The 19,415-nt window shown below is 41.0% G+C and overlaps 1 non-coding gene across 1 annotated transcript; it reads left to right on the top strand.

The window, feature by feature from the left end:
* Positions 1 to 1,866: 1,866 nt before the first annotated feature.
* On the top strand, positions 1,867 to 1,939 carry TRNAV-CAC (transfer RNA valine (anticodon CAC)). Its single transcript has one exon. It is a non-coding gene; the product is annotated as a tRNA-Val (tRNA).
* The last annotated feature ends 17,476 nt before the right edge of the window (positions 1,940 to 19,415 follow it).

The following is a 19,415-nucleotide window of genomic DNA, read 5'->3' on the forward strand; positions in this document are numbered from 1 at the left end:
CCAGCTTCCTGCTTGGTCTTCCATTTCAATAACACCTAATTTGGCAACTCACATTTGCCTGCAGTTGTAGCGTGGTTCTGTGGCTGTGCACCAGCCCCTGTTTCTTGTTCTCTCTTCAGCTCTAGTTTAATATTAATATTGACTCATGATATTAAACACCTAACTTAACTGCGGACACAGTTTCTCCTTAGAGACCAACAATATTGGTTTAGAATGTGTCGCAAGGAAGACATGAATTCTTTCCTAAATAATTATGCCTGGGGTTAGTTGCATAGGTAACAGTAATTAAGCAAATCCCTGAGATAGTGATTTACAAATTATTAATGCAAAGTGTATTTTCTTTCTCTCCACTGTAGATTTACTTTCTCATCACATCCATGAAAAATGTTAATAGAAATATGTATATTTAATATGCACCTATTAAGGATGTCATTTGACTTTTCATTTGCCGCTTTAAACCACTTTCAACTCCAGTGCTTTTATAAATTACAATTTTTGAGGCAAAGACTAGGGAAATAATTCACCTAATTTTTGCAAAGTACTTTGTTCAAAATATTTTGCAGGCAAATTTTAACCTTATGAAACTCCCATTCCCCCATCAGATTATGTTTCGTTTTGAATGTAACATTCCACATTTGTTAGGTAAGTATTCAAGTGAGCTCTTTGTGGAGCCCTGGGCCGGGCACCTAAGTGCTGTAGAAATTGAGAATAAACATTTGACTGTTTTTGCTTTTAGTTACCTTGGAGAGCTCTTTCATTGTCAAGGTTGAAACCTTGGAGAGCTCGTCCTTTTTCAAGATTTTCAACTCCATGCAGACCTTTCCAGCTCTGTAAACCTCCAGGCCCACATCCCCTCTCAGGTATCCTGTCATCTGAAACCAAACTCCACCTCTAGGCTGGTCTTCGGCTGGGACGTGCCTTTGGCTGGGCCTTAAAGTGTGGAGGTTGAATGGGTGTGCGGAGAGAGGCAGGGGAGGTGTTCTAGGTAGCAAAGCAATTAATTGGGAATAAAACAGGTGTGGTGGCACCGCTCTCAGGCTCCTGTGGACTTGGGGAATGGGAGAGAATTAAAGCAGGTAAACCTTGTGTTCCACTGATGATCAGTGAGGTGGTGTCAGTGCACAGAATGGACTGGAAGGACCCTGGAGGCGGGGGGACCAGCCAGGAGGCTGTTTTACTGTTGCAAGTATACCGTAGGACAGTATCGATGACAGTGAGAGACCATTTCCATCCTTTTGGATGAGACGGTCATGGGCCCTTTGAGAATATAATGAAAGCCGTGGGTGTGATCCCCAGAAAAATATGCACACATGTACCACACATCATGTGTGATTTTGGAGGGTTGGTTCATGGGTCAAGTGTGATTTGGGATCCCCGAAGGACACGGGAATATTTGCACAGTCTAACTGGTGGGAGTAAATAGGGAGACTCTGGGAAAGAAGGGAACACGTTTAGTTTCGTACAACAGGACAGGTGAGCGGGGGTGTGCTCAGGACAACTGGACCCCTGTCTGGAGCTGTGAGGAAAGGCCAGGCAGCATGGCTGGAGCGGGAGAGCTGAGTCATTTGATTCAATTGCAAGAGTTTATATTTTGAGAATGAACGGGTTTCCTGAATTAACAATAAGCAGAAAGCAATCAAGTATTTCCCAGCATAAATGCTGGGGGCACTATTTATGTGGGTAATCTTCCTAGAAGTGTTTGAGATCACTGTGATGAAAGCCATACATAAAGGAATAGACTCTAGGTGAATTCCTAAGTAAATTAGTTCATTAATATTCATTATGATGCTTAAAAATTAAATGTAAGATGTAAGACTCAAGATCAGGATAAAAGATGACCATCTAAAATTATAGTTATTAGGGACTTCCCTGGTAGCCCAGTGGCTAAGACTCTGCGCTCACAATGCAGGGGGCCCAGGTTTGATCCCTGGTCAGGGAACTAGATCCCACGTGACGCAACTAAGAGTTAGCATGCTGCAACTAAAAGATCCCGCATGATGCAACTAAAGATCCCTCATGCTGCAACAAAGATCCTGCATGTGGCAACGACGATCCTGTGTGCCGCAACTAAGACCCAGCGCAGCCAAATAAAATAAAATAAGTAAATAAATAAAATTTTTAAAGGGTATAAATGCTTTAAAAAATAAATAAAATTATAGTTATTAAAATAACCTTAAGAAGAACAGATACATCAAGATGTCTCAGATTTTCAAAATTGCTTTCGCAGTGTCTACAGGCTGCAAGGGAAGCAGTTGTAGGTCAGGATAGCATGCCTCCGCATCCCAGCTTCTCTGCCTACGTCACCCCAGCTGGCAGCCAAAGCAGCAGCATCTTTTGACCCTGTAACCTGCACTCAAGGTGGGGCTTTTTGGAGACTGATCTCCTGGGAGCAGATGTGTAGAAGTAGGCTGCTCTCCCAGAAGAGATGAGGGAAGATGATACGGTTCGTTCCCAAAATATCCAGGGCTGCCATCCACTCTCTGCAAGAAATCACCACTCTGACATTTGGATTTGGGGAATTCACCAGTTCTAACTGGAGCCAACGAGTCACACCTATTTCAGAGACTAAGGGTGGGACACATCCCTGAATCTTCCCTCAGTCACGCTCCCATGCTGTCACCACCTTCCCAAAAGTTCTGGAGGTCATTGGGCAGGCCATGCAGGGTCCTGAGCGGGTCTCAGCTGGCACTGACCACAGTATAACCATGAGCCACTCTGGCCAAAACTGAGCACATGTCATGACTTGCTTGGAACCTACACCATCTGTTCACTACAACCTATGCTAGGTCTCTCCATACAGGGTCTTCAGATAACCTGAAAGCAGAGGCTTTAAAATGGATTTTGTGCACTGTTGGTGGGAATGTAAATTGATACAGCCACTATGGAGAACAGTATGGAGGTTCCTTAAAAAACTAAAAACAGAACTACCATACGACCCAGCAATCCCATTACTGGGCATATACCCTGAGAAAACCATAATTCAAAAAGACTCATGTACCACAATGTTCATTGCAGCTCTATTTACAATAGCCAGGACATGGAAGCAACCTAAGTGTCCATCGACAGATGAATGGATAAAGAAGATGTGGCACATATATACAATGGAATATCACTCAGCCATAAAAAGAAACGAAATTGAGCTATTTGTAGTGAGGTGGGTGGACCTAGAGTCTGTCATACGGAGTGAAGTAAGTCAGAAAGAGAAAAATACTGTAGGCTAACACATACATATGGAATCTAAAAAAAAAGAAAAAATACTGGTTCTAAGGAACCTAGGGGCAGGATAGGCATAAAGACACAGACATAGAGAATGGACTTGAGGACACAGGGAGGGGAAAGGGGAAGCTGAGATGAAGTAAGAGAGTGGCATGGACTTATATATACTACCAAATGTAAAATAGATAGCTAGTGGGTAGCAGCAGGGAGATCAGCTCCATGCTTTGTGACAACCTAGAGGGGTGGGAGAGAGAGGGTGGGAGGGATATGCAAGAGGGTGGAGATATGGGGATATATGTATACGTATAGCTGATTCACTTTGTTATAAAGCAGAAACTAACACACCATTGTAAAGCAATTGTACTCCAATAAAGACGTTAAAAAAATGGATTTTGTGGATACTTCTGGGCAGAGTGATTTACTTGCCAAGATAATTGTGACACTTTCCAGGAGCTACGTAAATTTTGGGATCCATTTGGATGGTTATGACGTAGGAAGTCTAAAGGCCCCCTGCTCCCCAGAACTTGCAACAACTGGAATGCTGTTGCTTATTTATTTTTACAGCACTTGTCTCTTATCAGAAAACATCAAATGACAAGAGAGGTGACTCAAGCCAAGGATTCCAGTGTCTGGTCCTATTAGTGGATGAACCATCTTACTGGATGAACTGTAGCTCTGTGCAACCTTCACTGATGTTTGGAATGAGGACCCTGAGATACATACCATGCTGCATCATTGAGAAAGGATCAGACAAGAAATCCACCAGTTTTTACAGGTGTTATTTACAATAAGTGTTGATGCAAAATAAGATTTTCTCCTTGACTTCCAAATACAAAATTTCCAGAACTGTCTTGGTCTGCTCAGCTGGAGGAACCAGGGCTGGCTTGGTGGGGACCTGTCCTGGGTAAGGGGCTCCTGGAGGGGCTTAGACAGGCTTCATCAAAGAGCTGGGTTTAAATCAAGGAGAAAGCGGAAGACAGTGTTAAGAGCCAGAGAAGCCATCCTGAGCATCAGGTACAAGGGTCAGGAAAGACCATAAGCAGGGAACAGGGTGGGGGACAAGAAATGAGGGGTCAGGTCAGATGGATGCTTGTATGACAGACAGTGACTTGGGACCAGCCCTGTGCCGGAGGAGGCAATGGCCCTGGGGGGCGGGGTGCAGGGTGGAGGGGGACCTGTTCTAATGGGAGGTGACCAAAGGGATGTGGGCAGATTGACCAACTAAGAGATGCCAGAACAGAATGAGGAAAATTCCAGAAAACAGAGGTTATATTTTTCAGACAGGAATAAAATCCTAAAATTAGAGTTTGAAGTCTCCTTGTGTGATGGGTATTTTGCATATCTATGCACAGGACTAATAAATGCTTATTAGTTACATGGCTATCCCTTGTCTTAAGCACAGGCTTCCTTCCGGTGTTTTGTGTGGTCTGGTCTCAAATTGCCTGAGTAAGCAAGGGGCTGCCCAGGCTTCTGGGGTATTCGTGGTGCAGGGTCTTGTCATCAGGCCCATTTTTCTGAGGCGATAACAGGTCTTTCCTCCCTCCCTTTGTCCTTCCTTTTGAATAGTAAAATCCCTCATGCCAGATGAAAAGCCTCCCTTTCTATTGGCGCATTTGAAGTTCCTGTAGGTTGAGGGTCATGAGCAGAGTAGGTCAAGCTGGCTGGAAGGAGCCTGGGCCCCATGTGGCTGTGGGTTTTTCACAGGCAGTGGCTTGCCGGTGCTGAGTCTGGATTCCCAGTGAGCCTGTTTGCTGCTTCTGTTGCCTTGTCAACCGCTTCTCCTGGCTTCTCACTGTGCTTCTCGCTCTTCTGTGATTGTGGGAGCAGTTCAGTGAGGCCCCCTCTAGCCTTTCCTCACATTGGCCTCACCTTGAGTTTTCCAGCTGGGGCCATGTACTACATGGGATGCTCCTCCTGGGAATGACACAGGGTTTTCAAGAGATTAAAACAAACAAACAAACAGAACAAACCCTGGGGGAATGTCATCCCTGTGTTATGTTCCCTCAGCCCTTAGAGCCCAGGGCAGGGATAGGAATCTTGTCAGTGTTGACTAAAAGAAATATGGAAAGAAGTCAGATGCATGGGACACATTTAGGTGTTGGTGCAAAGCATAACCATCACTTCTGGCAGTTCTAAAAATTGATAGGATGATACGACATGTCAGTACTTTCAAAATCTCAGCCTCTTGTTAATACGCTGGATCCTAGAGATTCTTGTTTTTTAGTTCTCTGGATGATAGTGGTTCGCCATGAACGTTTGCAGTTATTCAAGGGCGGGAGATCAGGTTTTCCTGAACATTCTGATTCTGAAAACTTCACTTCCGGAAGGTCATTCATAAGCGCACTAACACGGAGCCCAGTGTCGCTGGCTGGCATATTAGAGACGCTAATTTAGTTTTCTGTCTTTATTACGTGATCCCTTTTAAAAGAAAAACTCCCCCAGTACTATTCATCCAATTGCTCAGTCTCATGTCATGATGTATAAAGTTTTACTGTAATTGAAAAAGCAATGAATAATACCCCAGCCAGTATATAAATCACAAAGTTCATTAATTCAAAGCACTGAACATCAATTTGGAGAAGACTGTAGCACAGCGTAAAATAACATTACTTACAGTGTAAGAATGGGAAAGTGAGAATTAATTTTATTTTAATTTTTAATGCACTTTGCTCAAAAAAGATATTAAACGTTAACATAATTTAATATATATGCTGGCATTTATTAAACCACTGATTCATGAACAAATTAAGCAACACATATTTTTTAAGTATTAAAGATTCAACAGTGATAATTAACTTGAATGTCAAAGAGGAAACCATTATCAGCACATTCTGCAGAATCCCCTAAAGATTATGCAACCCATATGCTGAAGGATTGTGAAAGGTTGCAATCAGCTACTTGATAATCCCAGGAGAGGTTGAAAGACATTATGCTTTCGCTTGTTCTGATGAATCAGTTAGCTAAACGTTTGAGGATGGCAAAAAATCAGGAGATGAATTTCTGTCCTTGATGCCAACTTTCCCTCTAACAGAGAAAGATCTATTTCTTCTATTTAGGCAAATCAAGCTGCATTATGGAGGTTCTGTCTACAACGTAACCATAACTAATGATGCAGAAGGGAGGGCTACACTGGGAATGTTGCTTAGTCTGAACGACCATCACCACTAGGTGATTTCACTGCTGAGGTCTTCAAATTTGAGGGAGCTGCCTTGAATTTTGATTCTTTAAATACAAAAACTAACTCAAAAGAAGTAGCAAATTGAGATGATTTTTCACTAAAAGGAAAGAGTTGTCACTCGGGGGACTGAATTAGTGGATAAACCAATCAGGGACTAAACCAACATACACTGTTACGTTGTTTTTTTCCTTGTTGTGAAACTGCACTTTTTTTGTGAAATTCCACTTGGTTGGTGTTGAAATTGTGCATAGGATTCCAAGTTGCTAAAAAAAGGAATCTATTGTCTTTGAAATTTGTCAATGTATTTGTCTATTCTAACAGGGCCTTTTGGCTTAAATTATGTAGTTTGATAGGCTACAATAATCAAATTGAATGAGTGCCAGGGTCCACAAAACACACCCATAAATTCTGTTGGCTAATTAACACTTTTTTATGTTCATAATTTTTCTGCAAATGAATCTCTTCCACTCAAGCTTGTCATCTGCCTCGCATCAGTGGCCTCTGCTGGTGCACCCCGCGGAGTCACTTTGGCTCATAGTTTGTAATTATTTATGCAAAAAATTAGCAATCAGAATTTGAAATGTATTTAAATAATCCTGGAAGAAATAAATTTGGGACGGAACTGCCCTTTCGAAAATAACTTTTTTCTCCTTTATTATAAAGGTTAAAATATTCATTTTATATTATTCATAAAAATATAAAATTGAATATGTATCTTTCTCAGAGTTCCGCTATCCAGATGTCACTTTGTTTACATACATAACGTTTTTTTGCAAATATACATATATATTTTTCCAAAAGTGTGGTCATACTAAGCCTATTGTTTTAAAACCTGTTAAGAAACATGTCATAGGGAATTCCCTGGCGGCCCAGTGATTATGACTCTGCGCTTTCATTGCCGAGGGCAGGGGTTCAATCTCTGGTCAGGGAACTAAGATCCCCTAACCTGTGGGGTGCGGCCAAAAAAAAGAATGTCATGTATTGTGACAGCTTTCCATGTTAACAAGTATAAATCGGCTTCATCGCTGTGAGGCTGCATAATATTTTACTTTCTGGACCTCTAGGTTGTTTCCACTTTTCACGATTTGTAATAGACTGAATTGTGTTCCCCCCAAATCCGTATGTTGAAGCCCTAACCGTGAATGTGACTATATTTGGAAATAGGGCTTTTAGAGAGGTAATTAATGTTAAATAAGGGTAGAGCCTTAATCCAATATGACTGGTATCCTTATATGAAAAGGAAACAAAGCCAGAGCAAAGCCACGTGAGGATACAGCGAGAAGGTGGCCATCGGCAAGCCAAGGAGGTCTTAGGAGAAACCAACCCTGCTGACACCTTGACCTAGAAGCATATCTAAGATAAATTTTAAGACAAATTTCATGAAAAGGGCTAGTTCAGAAGTATTCCCTTCAGCATCTCTTCTTCCCCTCAACCTTCTTCCCCTCTATTTTCTCTTCTCCTTTAACTTTTTACACGTATTACCAAATTTCCATCTAGAAGATTTCTACCGAGGTATCTTGCCACCATCAGCATGTAATAATATCTGCTTTCTGCACAAACTGGTATTTTCAGACTTAAAATCTTCACCATCATTTATTGTGGTGAAATTTGCATTTCTTTGACTATTAATAAGAACGCTATCTTTCTACCTGATTATTTGTAAATCTTTTGTGAATTGCATTTTTATTTCATTTTCCCCATTTTATCAGGGAGAGTCACATTTTCCTTATTCATTTATAAGAGCTCTTCATATGTCTTAAGGATATTAGTCCAGATGACCTAGTTTTTTTTTTGAAAAAAGATTGCTTCTCTTTTTACATTTGTTTGTGACAGCTTTCTGTAGTTCAGAAGTTTAAAAATTTAATCTAGCAAAAATTATTTTCTTTTTGGAATTTCTAAATTTGGTGTCATACTTAGAAATATCTCATTTGACTCAAGATTTTTAAAATACCTATATTTCCTTCTAGTTTTTCATGTGTTTTAAAAATATTTAATCTTTGATCCTCCTAGAATTTATTTGCTACTAAGAAGAGCTAGGGATATGATGTACTTTTTCCTCCAAACTAAAATTTATTTCAAGATCATTTATTGAATAATCCATACTTTCTTTACTGATATGAAATACCATATTTATGCTAGATCAAACTCTGTTTCTATACTCTCTATTCTATTATATCTACCTAGTTTTAAACCAGTGTCTTATCCATATAAATTACAGCGCATTATTATAGCAATATATTTTAAATCTGGTAGAGTAAGTTTGTTGGACTATTTTAATTTAAATGGCATTCTCAGCTCTTATTACAAGGTTATAAACAATAGTCTGCATGGGATGAAGAAGGGCATTGCTATTACCAGTTGAGTCTTTAATTTCATCTCTGCTGCAGTTATACTGAAAAAATATCTCTTTCATTGTCCCACCATGTCATCTTACGAGCATTATCTGCTAATGTTTGTGTTTCCCTTTCTGGATTATGAGATCATTGAAGGCATCTTGAGTGATATTTCCCTCACTTGGAGTGATAGTTTATCACCAGTATAAAGCATAGTACTTAGCATGCAGTTAAAAGATAGTTTTGCTTTTTATTTTTTAAAATAAAAAACAAGGAGCGTTTTTTTTTTTTTTTTTTTTTTTTTTTTTTGCAGTACGCGGGCCTACTCACTGTTGTGGCCTCTCCCTTTGCGGAGCACAGGCTCCAGACGCGCAGGCTCAGCGGCCATGGCTCATGGGCCCAGCCGCTCCGCGGCATGTGGGATCTTCCCGGACTGGGGCACAAACCCGTGTCCCCTGCATCGGCAGGTGGACTCTCAACCACTGCACCACCAGGGGAGCCCAGGAGCTATTTTTTGTTCTCCATCTTTTTGATAACTTTTTCATTTCTTTTAGTTGATTTTTTTTTTTTTTGCATTGAAGCATCATTTCAATATTACCCCCAAATTCTCATAAGCTGTTTGTAACACAAACATCTGTTTGTAAGTTTTTTGTAAGACGATGACTTGAATTAGATCATCCTTGCTTAATAAGCCTGCTTTTAGTGACCCTGTTCCGACAGATTTATTAAACACTTACTATATTCTGTAAAAGGGTCAACCATAGGATCCTGTAGGATGGACCGCTAGTAGCAGTGTCAAAGGAGACTGAATGAAGAAGAGTTTTTTGTTATGTTTTGGTCAAGGCTGAAGCATGTCTAGCACTGTGTCTCCTCTCCCGCTTTTAGGTGGGCAACCCAGCCTAGCTTGAGAAAGAGGGCAGCGCAGATTAACAGTGGTAAGGGGATGGATCCGGGTGTGTGTGTGTGTGTGTGTGTGTGTGTGCGTGTGTAAAGGCAGCACCTTTACAATTGTACTTTTTTGGTGGCACAGTGGTGTCTGTGTGGGTACTTTCATTCCTGTAGGAGACACTGAGAATTAACTAAACATTTTCAAAGGGTTGAACCCTAAGAACTTAGCAAAAAAGAAATTGGAAAAATATAACTCCAAAAAAATCCTCTGTCCTTATACCTAATTCAAGTTAGTGGCTGCCTTTGGGGAGAGGGTGGTTGGGAAGTGGGTTTGGAAGGGTACACAGGGAGTTCAACTTTATAATATTTTATTTCTTTTATTTAAATCAGGATTTTTCAGCCTCAGCACTGACATTTTGGGCCAGATAATTCTTTGCGATGGGGATTGTCCTGTGCATTTTAGGATGTTTAGCAGCACCTCTGGGCTGTATTCACCAGATGCCAGTAGCATCCCCAATTGTGACAACCAAAAATACCTCTAGACACCATCCAATGTCCCCTGGGAGTCCCCCGCCCCCCTGCGGAAAGCCACTGATTTATAATAGAAAACAAATAAGCACAAATAGGACTAATTAATAGAAAAGAAGAGAATATTTACACGTGCTAATTGGGGGCAGGGGTAAGCACATAATCATTCGTTGTATTATTCTGTGTCTTTAAACTCTTCCTAAAGACTCAAAAGAAAAATGTATCTTTTTACTCTTTTTTAAAAGATCCAAATCTTTTAGCTTGTGATAATCGAAAGTGATGTTTCCAATAAACTTCTGTCTTCATTCCATGATAGGTTGGGCACATTCTTGCAGAGCCAACCCTGGGGGATTCTGCTCTTTGATCTGCTGCTTCACACAGTTATTTCAGAGATTTTTGGAAATTCATCTTCACTCCCGATTGCTGTATGTTGGCCTAGTTTATTGCTCCTGCCTGATTCCCAGCAATCCATAAAGCCCTCCCTTCATATTTTTCCCTGTCTAATCCACTCTTCATACTGCACAGAGTGATTTTCCTAAGACACAAATATGTGATGTCCCTTTACTTAAAATCCTTCAAAATCAGGTCCAAATTTCTTCCCAGGATGCAACCTTGTAGTGCGATTCCTATGCAGATCACCTGAAGTTTGCAGACTTACAGGTTGAGGGCACTGTCCCTGATAAGACTGCTCTCCTTCAGATTCCAGTCACAAGTTCAGGGGCCCCCAGCCTACCTGCACTTCTGACCAACTGGCTACAAATTCAGGGGTGCCCTCAACCACCTAGAGCAACTCATAAAACTCTCAAGAAAGTACTATACTCACAACTACAGTTTTATTATAAAGGATGCAAATCAGGACCAGCCAGATGTAGAGCATCTGTGCACTTTCCTAGTAGACTCAGGATGCACCCTCCTCCTTGCACATTTGATGTATTTGTCGACCAGGAAGCTCACTGGAGTCTTGGGGTCTCGAGTTTTATTGGGATTTCATTACATAATATGATTGATTGAATTATCAGCCAGGTGATTGAACTCAGCCTCCAGCCTCCTTCCACTCCCTAGAGGTTGGCTGGCTCAAAGCCCCAACCCTCTAATCACATGGTTGATCTTTCCAGCATGACTGGTCTAAGTCATGACAGTCATGTTGGAAAGTCATCGCGTTAGCATAAACACAGGTGTGGTCAGGGGCCACCACGAACAGCAAAGGATCACTCAGTAAATGCCAAGGATTTAGTGTTTACCACTGAGAGACACAAGGACCAGACAAATTCTTTACTGTTCAACACAGGGCATCAGGGTTCTTCAGGATGTGACCCCAGCCTCTCTCACTTCACTGCAGCTACATAGCCCTGGTTGAGAGTCCTTGACCACACCTTGCTGTTTTAGAAACTGGACTTCTGCACATGCTATTTCCTCTGTCTACCTGTGTTTTCTCCTTTGTCTAGCCAGGGAACTCCTTCTTATTTGTCAAGACGTAGGTGAGCAGTTCCACCTCTGTGGAGCCCTCCCAGGCAGAGTTAATCCCCACCTCCCCAGCTGCTGGTACTCCTTGTTTGTTTATAGATTATCTTTGCACTTTGTTTGTTGAGATGTCTGTATGTCCTGTTGGCACGTAATGTAGTGACTGCCGAGTGAATGTTTCATGGAGTTTTGCCTACATTATTTGAAGTTATATTTGTCTTTTTAGAAAGTGTCCTCTTGCCCTTTTTTGCTGCCATGTTCGCCACGTCACCCTTCATGCTCCAGCACTGTGGCAGTTCCTCATTGCAAACATCCTTTCTTGGCTACTGGTGGATGAGCTACGACTTAAGATCTTGTTGCTGACCATCCTGCCCGGCTGTTCATGTTTTGGAAAACTCACGGGTAACACTGATGAGATGACACAAGAAGTAAGGTTTGCGAAATATCTAGAAGTAGAAAGTGGTTAAGTAGAATATTTCATTGGATGAAATATTATGCATCTAATGCATATTTATGAGGTTTGTAGTAAAACCGAGAAATGCTTATATAGAATATTAGGAGGAAAAGTAATCACAGTTATGATGAAAAAATATACCCATAAACTAAGACCCCCAAAAAGACATAAAAGAAAGAAAGAAAAGGCCTCTATAGAAATACTCCAAAATAGTATTTGTCTTTGGGTAATGAAAATATGGGCAATTATTCCCCATCTTCTTTATACTTTCCAGTGTTTAAACCTTTTTTTTTTTTGTATCAAGCATGTATTGCATGCTTAAAATGGTAGGGGGGGATAATTCCTCTCTGTACTCCTAAATAGGTGGGCACAAGGTGAAACCAATTTAATTTAGATACTTTCATTTGCAACTGGAAATTTACAGGTGAAAAAAATGCACATTTTTGTTCTTTTTGGCAATGAGAGGAGGCAGTGAAAAGAGAGGCAAAGATGGGAATAAGAAGGGGAGGAGATAAACCGGCCACGCTTGCCCCATACTTAAAAGACATGCTGCCACAAGCCAGGAGAATCACCAGGGAGAGAAAAGTCAATAGGAAAAAGGAGTTTTTGAATGGAAACTGGGACCAACCAGTTCTTAAAAATGTCACTTTCCTAGTCAAAGAAAGGCAGCCTGACTAGTGGGGATTTAACTATTTGCTTGTTAAAAATTACTTAAAAAAATAAAAGGCTTATGTTTTTTCACTGATCCCTTTCATTATCAGTATAACTTATAAAACATATCACTTTCTGGAAGAGTCTAATCATAACAGAGACTGAAAGTTCAGGGCATTTTGGGAAGAAAGGCTAGTTTAAGAGTAAGCTACACAAGAAAATTCATTTAACCTTTTAAAACTCTGGTTCTAATCCCTTTTATCCAAAGCTCTTAGGCAACGCCCTCAGCCTGACCACATAACCTTCCTTATAGAAGAGTAAACCTGAGTTTCCTCCTAGAGACTCTTCTAAATGCTAACATCATTACTAAGCGTTGTTGCTGACACTCTTCCGTAATTTCTGCACCACTTCTCAAAACTTTACATATTTCAGACAGATTCTTGAGTATGTGAACTGCGATTAGGCATAAATAGGCCACTTTAGCCATGACTGAAGAACAATTGCTCGGGATTGTGTCCACGTATTAAGGCATTCCAACCTAAGACATGCCATCCTTCTTCCTCTTAAAAAAAAAAAGGGAAAGCAGATCGCAGCAATGAAATGGCTCAGGCTCTTTTATTTCCTTGTTGATATCTCTGGTTTCCAAAGGCACATTTTCTTTCTTTTACTTCATAGGGACCAGCAGAAAATTCCTTAAGATCGAATGAGTTGATAGACCGGTTTCTCCAGTTTGCCTGAGTTACTGGGTGAAGATTCCTTTCTTCTTAAGATGAAAAGAGTTTGCTTTTACATGTTCTTCATAGGCCAATGTTGACCATAAAAATAAAAGTCAGTTATTCAACCAGCAAATATGTTTATTCCGGGATAGCGGAGGAATTACAATTCGGGACAAACAAGCTATAGCAAAAACCATAGGCAAGTCCAATAAACAAAGAAGAACATTATTTTATAGGGAAAAAGGAGGGCACTGGGAGGTTTTTTTTAAAAAAATAAATTTATTTATTCATTTATTTAGTTTTTGGCTGCACTGGGTCTTTGCTGCTGCACGCAGGTTTTCTCTAGTTGCTGAGAGCGGGGGCTACTCGTTGTTGCGGTGCACGGGCTTCTCATTGTGGTGGCTTCTCTTGTTGCGGAGCACGGGCTCCGGGCGCGCCGGCTTCAGTAGTTGTGGCTCCCGGGCTCTAGAGCGCAGGCTCAGTAGTTGTGGCGCACGGGCCCAGCTGCTCCACAGCACGTGGGATCTTCCCCGACCAGGGGTCGAACCCGTGTCCCCTGCATTAGCAGGAGGACTCCTAACCACTGCGCCACCAGAGAAGCCCAGGGGCGTTGTTTTGAATGAAAGTCCATTAGAGAAAGTGAGAGTTTGGGGTAATGATGGTTTCTCATTGGCTGAATTGCTGAGGTATTAGATTTCATGTAGGAGATGCAATGTACATCTTTTTCTGTTGGGGCCTGGAATTGATGGTTCCTTCTTGTTGGTGATTCTTTTGTTGGGGTCTGTAATTGACAGTTTTTCCTGTAATTGAGACTGAGTGGTATGTGCATGAGAGCTCTCCTGCTTCTAGCCTCCCAAATCCATTTCAGTGAGGTTTCCCTTTATTAATATTTATACCAGTTTAAAAATCTCATCATCATTGAAACTAATTGGAGCACCTCTAGGCTCTGGGATTATGACCTTGAGTGTAGAGATGATGTCATTTATTCATTCATTCACTCATTCATTCTGTATCATATAGGACTTTTGGTTGTGAGTGACAGAAAGTCAACTGGAATCTGTTTAACTGAAATGAGGGATACATGAAAGGGATGTTGGGCTGTTTTCCAGAATCCAAGCATAGACCCGAGGCTCCAGGGACGATTAGAATTAGAGTTCCGTACCCCTCTTCTCCAACTCACATCTGCTTTCATCCTTCTCTCTCTACAAGCAGGTTTCCTCTACTTGTCCACCAGCTCCTGGGCTATTATATCTTGCAGTCCAGACACACAAAGAGGGACAAGCTTCTCTTTCTCAGTTCTAGCTCCAAAATTCCTGCAAAAGAACTTTGCTTGGCCCGGATTGGGTCAGAGCTGTGTTGAACACTGACCAACTATAGACGTGGCCAAGTTGGGTCACATCCTCACCCTGACCAATCAGATGGGGCCAGGACAGTAAGGCCACATTGTACTAACACGACCACCCTGTGGATTCAGAAAAGAGGGTGCTAGTTAAGCAAAACAAAAGATGTCCACTACCTATTCTTTTTTCTATAATATCCTTCTCCAAAAGTAAATGGGAATTATGTAGGTGCTATTTTGGCAACAAACAAGTACTGAGTACCTACACCTACGTACTTGGTATCTAACTGCCTCCTGGCAATCCTTTTGTTCATGTTGTGTCTTCTATGACATCGTTTAAAGGCTGTTTTCTATGGTTTTCAGCCCCTACGTCATGCCCGCGTCTTTTTCATTCTTCATGGCCAGTCTGACTGCCCACTTTACTGAGATCAAGATTGCATAACCTCTCTCATCCAACTCTTCTGCAACTAAAATACAGCCCCTTTTCATATATCTCTCCTGCACAACCCCCCCTGCCCCACATCTTTTCCTCCCAGCTTTGGAGAAAAGATTCACCCTTGTTGGTGTCCAAGGGTGATCAAGGTCTGTGAGACAGGCTAAATGAGTGTACATTAGAAAGTGTGACAGATGCTAGAACAGCAACTTATGAATTTAGAGTGAGTAATCTCTACTACAAAGAATAGCAACATTTACAAGTAGCTGAGCAGTGCATTCTTTTCCTTTAGTCAAGCTCCACGCAAAACCAAATCATAATTTGAAAACGTTGGTTTATTCCAAGAAATACCCTGCCAAATGCACTGGAAATACCCAGATAATAATACTAATAGTTAAGTGAGTTTGTTTCATGCTCTCTGGGGTGGTTTTTCCTGTGCAGAAAAGACTATTCAAAAGTTTACTTTTATTTTTGTCTAATGGTAAAAAGTTTGTAAGGGTCCAGTGAACTATGGCCGTGGGTCAAATCGGCCCACGCTGATTTGCATGGCCCACGAGTTGAGAATGGTTTTTACATTTATAAATGTTGGAAAAAATAGAAAGGGGAATAATATTTTGTGACGTGAAAATTTTTGAAATTCAGATTTCAGTGTAGTTGCCACAGAGACCGTATGTCCTGCTATGTCTAAAATATTTACTATGTGACCCTTTTCAGAAAGTTTGCTGATCCTGGTTTAAAAGATTAGCATTCAGTTTATTGAAACAACAAATTCGAAACCTTAGTGTGTTCCTAAGCTTTTTAAAAAAACAGATGGTTCACATCTATGAAACCACCACCACCACAATCAAGATACAGAGCATTTTCATCACGCCCAAGAGATTCTCCTTGCACCACACAGAATATCCCTCCTTCTACTCCCAGAACCAGGAAGCCACTGATCCACTTTCTGTCACTATATATTAATTTGCATTTTCTAGAATTTTATATCAACAGAGTCATACAGTAAATACTCTTCTGTGTCTGGCTTTTCTTACCCAGCATAGATTTTGAGATTCATTCATGTCGCTATGTATATCAGTAGTTTGTTCCTTTTCACTGCTATGTTTTTAAAAAAATAAGCTTTTAAATTTCCAGTTTAGAAATTTTGTATTATGAAACATTTCAATATACTTAACAAAAAAGGCCCAAATAATGTATGAACCCCCATGTTCACATTACCCAACTTTAATAATTATAAACTCAGGGCCAATGTTGTTTCAACCATACCTTCACCAATTAATTCCCTCCCATATTTGAAGCAAATCCTAGGCATATACCATTTTACTTGTCAATAGTTCAGCATGTATTTCTAAAAGATATGGACTCTTTAAAAAAATATATAACCATAACACATTTATCATGTCTATAAAGTTTGAACAATAATTCCTTAATTTTATCAAATATCCAGCTAGTGTTCACATTTTCAGCTGTTTTGTAAATGTCATCATTTTACGTATACAGTATGTTTGAATCAGAATCCAAATAAGATCTGTGCATTACTATTGGTCAATATGCCTCTCAAGTCTCTTTTTTTTTTTTTTTTTAACTCAAGTCTCTTTTAATACATGTCTCCATTTGGGTACTTGCTTTATTTTTTTCCCTTGCACTTTATTTGTTAAAGAAAGCAGGGGGCTTCCCTGGTGACGCAGTGGTTAAGAATCCACCTGCTAGGGCTTCCCCGGTGGCGCAGTGGTTGAGAGTCCGCCTGCCGATGCAGGGCACACGGGTTCGTGCCCCAGTCCGGGAAGATCCCACATGCCACGGAGCGGCTGGGCCCGTGAGACATGGCCGCTGAGCCTGCGCGTCCGGATACTGTGCTCCGCAACGGGAGAGGCCACAACAGTGAGAGGCCCGCGTACGGCAAAAAAACAAAAAACAACAACAACAAAAAATCCACCTGCCAACGCAGGGGACACGAGTTCGAGCCCTGGTCTGGGAAGATCCCACATGCTGCAGAGCAACTAAGCCCCTGCGCCTCAACTATTGAGCCTGCGCTCTAGAGCCCACGAGCCACAACTACTGAAGCCCGTGCGCCTAGAGCCCGTGCTCAGCAACAAGAGAAGCCACCGCAATGAGAAACCTGTGCATTGCAACACAGAATATTCCCCTCTCACGGCAAATAGAGAAAACCCGCTTACAGCAATGAAGACCCAACACAGCCAAGAGAGAAACAGAGAGAAAGAAAGCAAGCAGGTAGTTTGTTCCACACGTTTTCCCAAAATCAGGATTTTGCTGATTGTATCCCCTGGTGGTGTTTATGACGTTCCTTTGTCCTTTCATTTCCTGAAAACTGGTTGTTGGATATAAAGGAATAAATGATTTAATTGAAGAATAATGTTCTTAAATGTTCAAGTTCAGATTACATATTTCATTTGTTATTTTAGCAATAATTTTTAGGGATCTTGAATAATGTTTGCTTCAGTTTATAAAGGTAGCTAATGAAACACTTCCCAATGTAATACAGGCCTCTTTGGGATTGGCAAATGATGGCCTGTGGGCTCACCACTTGTTTTTGTAAATAAAGTTTTATTAGAACATAGCCATGTCCATTCATTTAACATTTATTATCTCTGGCTGCTTTCCCAATACAGTGGCAAAATTGAGTAGCTGTGGCACAGACCCTCTGGCCCACAAAACCTAAAATATTTACTATCTGGCCCTTTAAGAAAAAGTTTGCTGACCTTGGCTTAGCATTTATGCATCTTATATAAATTTATAAACGTAATACATTTTATTTCCTCTTTGGGTATTTCAGTTACCTGACAATACATCAATCTTCTTCAAGTATTAATTTTTACAAAGGTAATCAATTATACCTAAAAGTATGGTAAACTTTAAATTATTCGATGGTCTGAAACTTTGCCTAAACTTCATAAGATTTCGACTTAAAATCAGGAATCTAAAGCAGTTACTCAGTTACACACTTTTAAATTTTGCTTATAAGGCGTCTCTTAAGCCAAATTCTCTTCCCCATCTGTAGTACAGAAAATACCTAATATGCCCAGATTCCTTCTTGGACAAAAACGTTACTATTATGGCCCTGATTCTCCTAACCCTTCCACATTAGTTGCTCTTCTGGAATGGAAGGATATGAAGCGGTGGGGAACGCAGCAGCCAGGGGAGTCTGCTAAGGGAGATGTCTGCTAATGGAGGCGGAAGCTGTCCCGATTAACTGAGGGACCTTAGAGCCAGAGATTTTGGTAGAACCTGAAAGTTGCAGACTTTTGCTGCTCATATCGTCATACTAAGTCTCTTTTTGTAAGCAATGTGTAGAGGCCTTCAAAGCTTGAAGGGTGGGCTTCCCTGGTGGCACAGTGGTTGAGAGTCTGCCTGCCCATGCAGGGGACACGGGTTCGTGCCCCGGTCTGGGAAGATGCCACATCCCGCGGGGCGGCTAGGCCCGTGAGCCATGGCTGCTGAGCCTGTGCGTCCGGAGGCTGTGCTCCGCAACGGGAGAGGCCACAACAGTGAGAGGCCCGCGTACCGCAAAAGAACCCAAAAAAAACAAACAAAAAAAAACTTGAAGGGTGCTCATTTTGGACGCACACAACCTAATTCTCACACAGGTCTGCAGCTTTCGCAAGAGTCCATCCATCCTTTGACTTGATTTGCATCTCCCACTCTTAATCTATTTCCTAACTAAAGATCTTTGAACTCCCTGGGACTCCACCACCCCCCCAATATATTTTCATTTATTTATTTTCACCTGCAAATACTTCACTATATATCTCTGATATATAAGAATTTTTAAAAAGTAACCTCAGTGCCATTAGTACATTAGTACATCTAACAGAATTAATAAGAATTACCTGATGTCATCTAATATTCTGTCGACTTCTAATTTCTCCATCTGTCTCAAAACAAGAATTTTTACAATTCTTCCAACCAGAATCATAATGAGGCCGTATATTGCATTTGGTTGATATATCTCTAAAATCTTTTAATCTATTTCAATCTCCCACCCCCTTAAAGATGTTGATTCGTTGAAGAAACTGGGTTGTTTTCTATAATTTCCTACACTCCGAATTTGGCTGATTGCTTCTAGGTGGTATGAGCTCTTTAAATTGTTCCTTTACTCATATATTTCTGGTAGCAGTCTTCATTAGATTCAGATTCAATTTTTTTAAAGTCAAGAATACTTCATAAGTGGGTAAATATATTTTCTAACCAGCAAAGACC

This window comes from Tursiops truncatus, chromosome 2 (genome assembly GCF_011762595.2).
Source record: "Tursiops truncatus isolate mTurTru1 chromosome 2, mTurTru1.mat.Y, whole genome shotgun sequence".
In the NCBI taxonomy this organism is placed as follows: Eukaryota; Metazoa; Chordata; class Mammalia; order Artiodactyla; family Delphinidae; genus Tursiops; species Tursiops truncatus.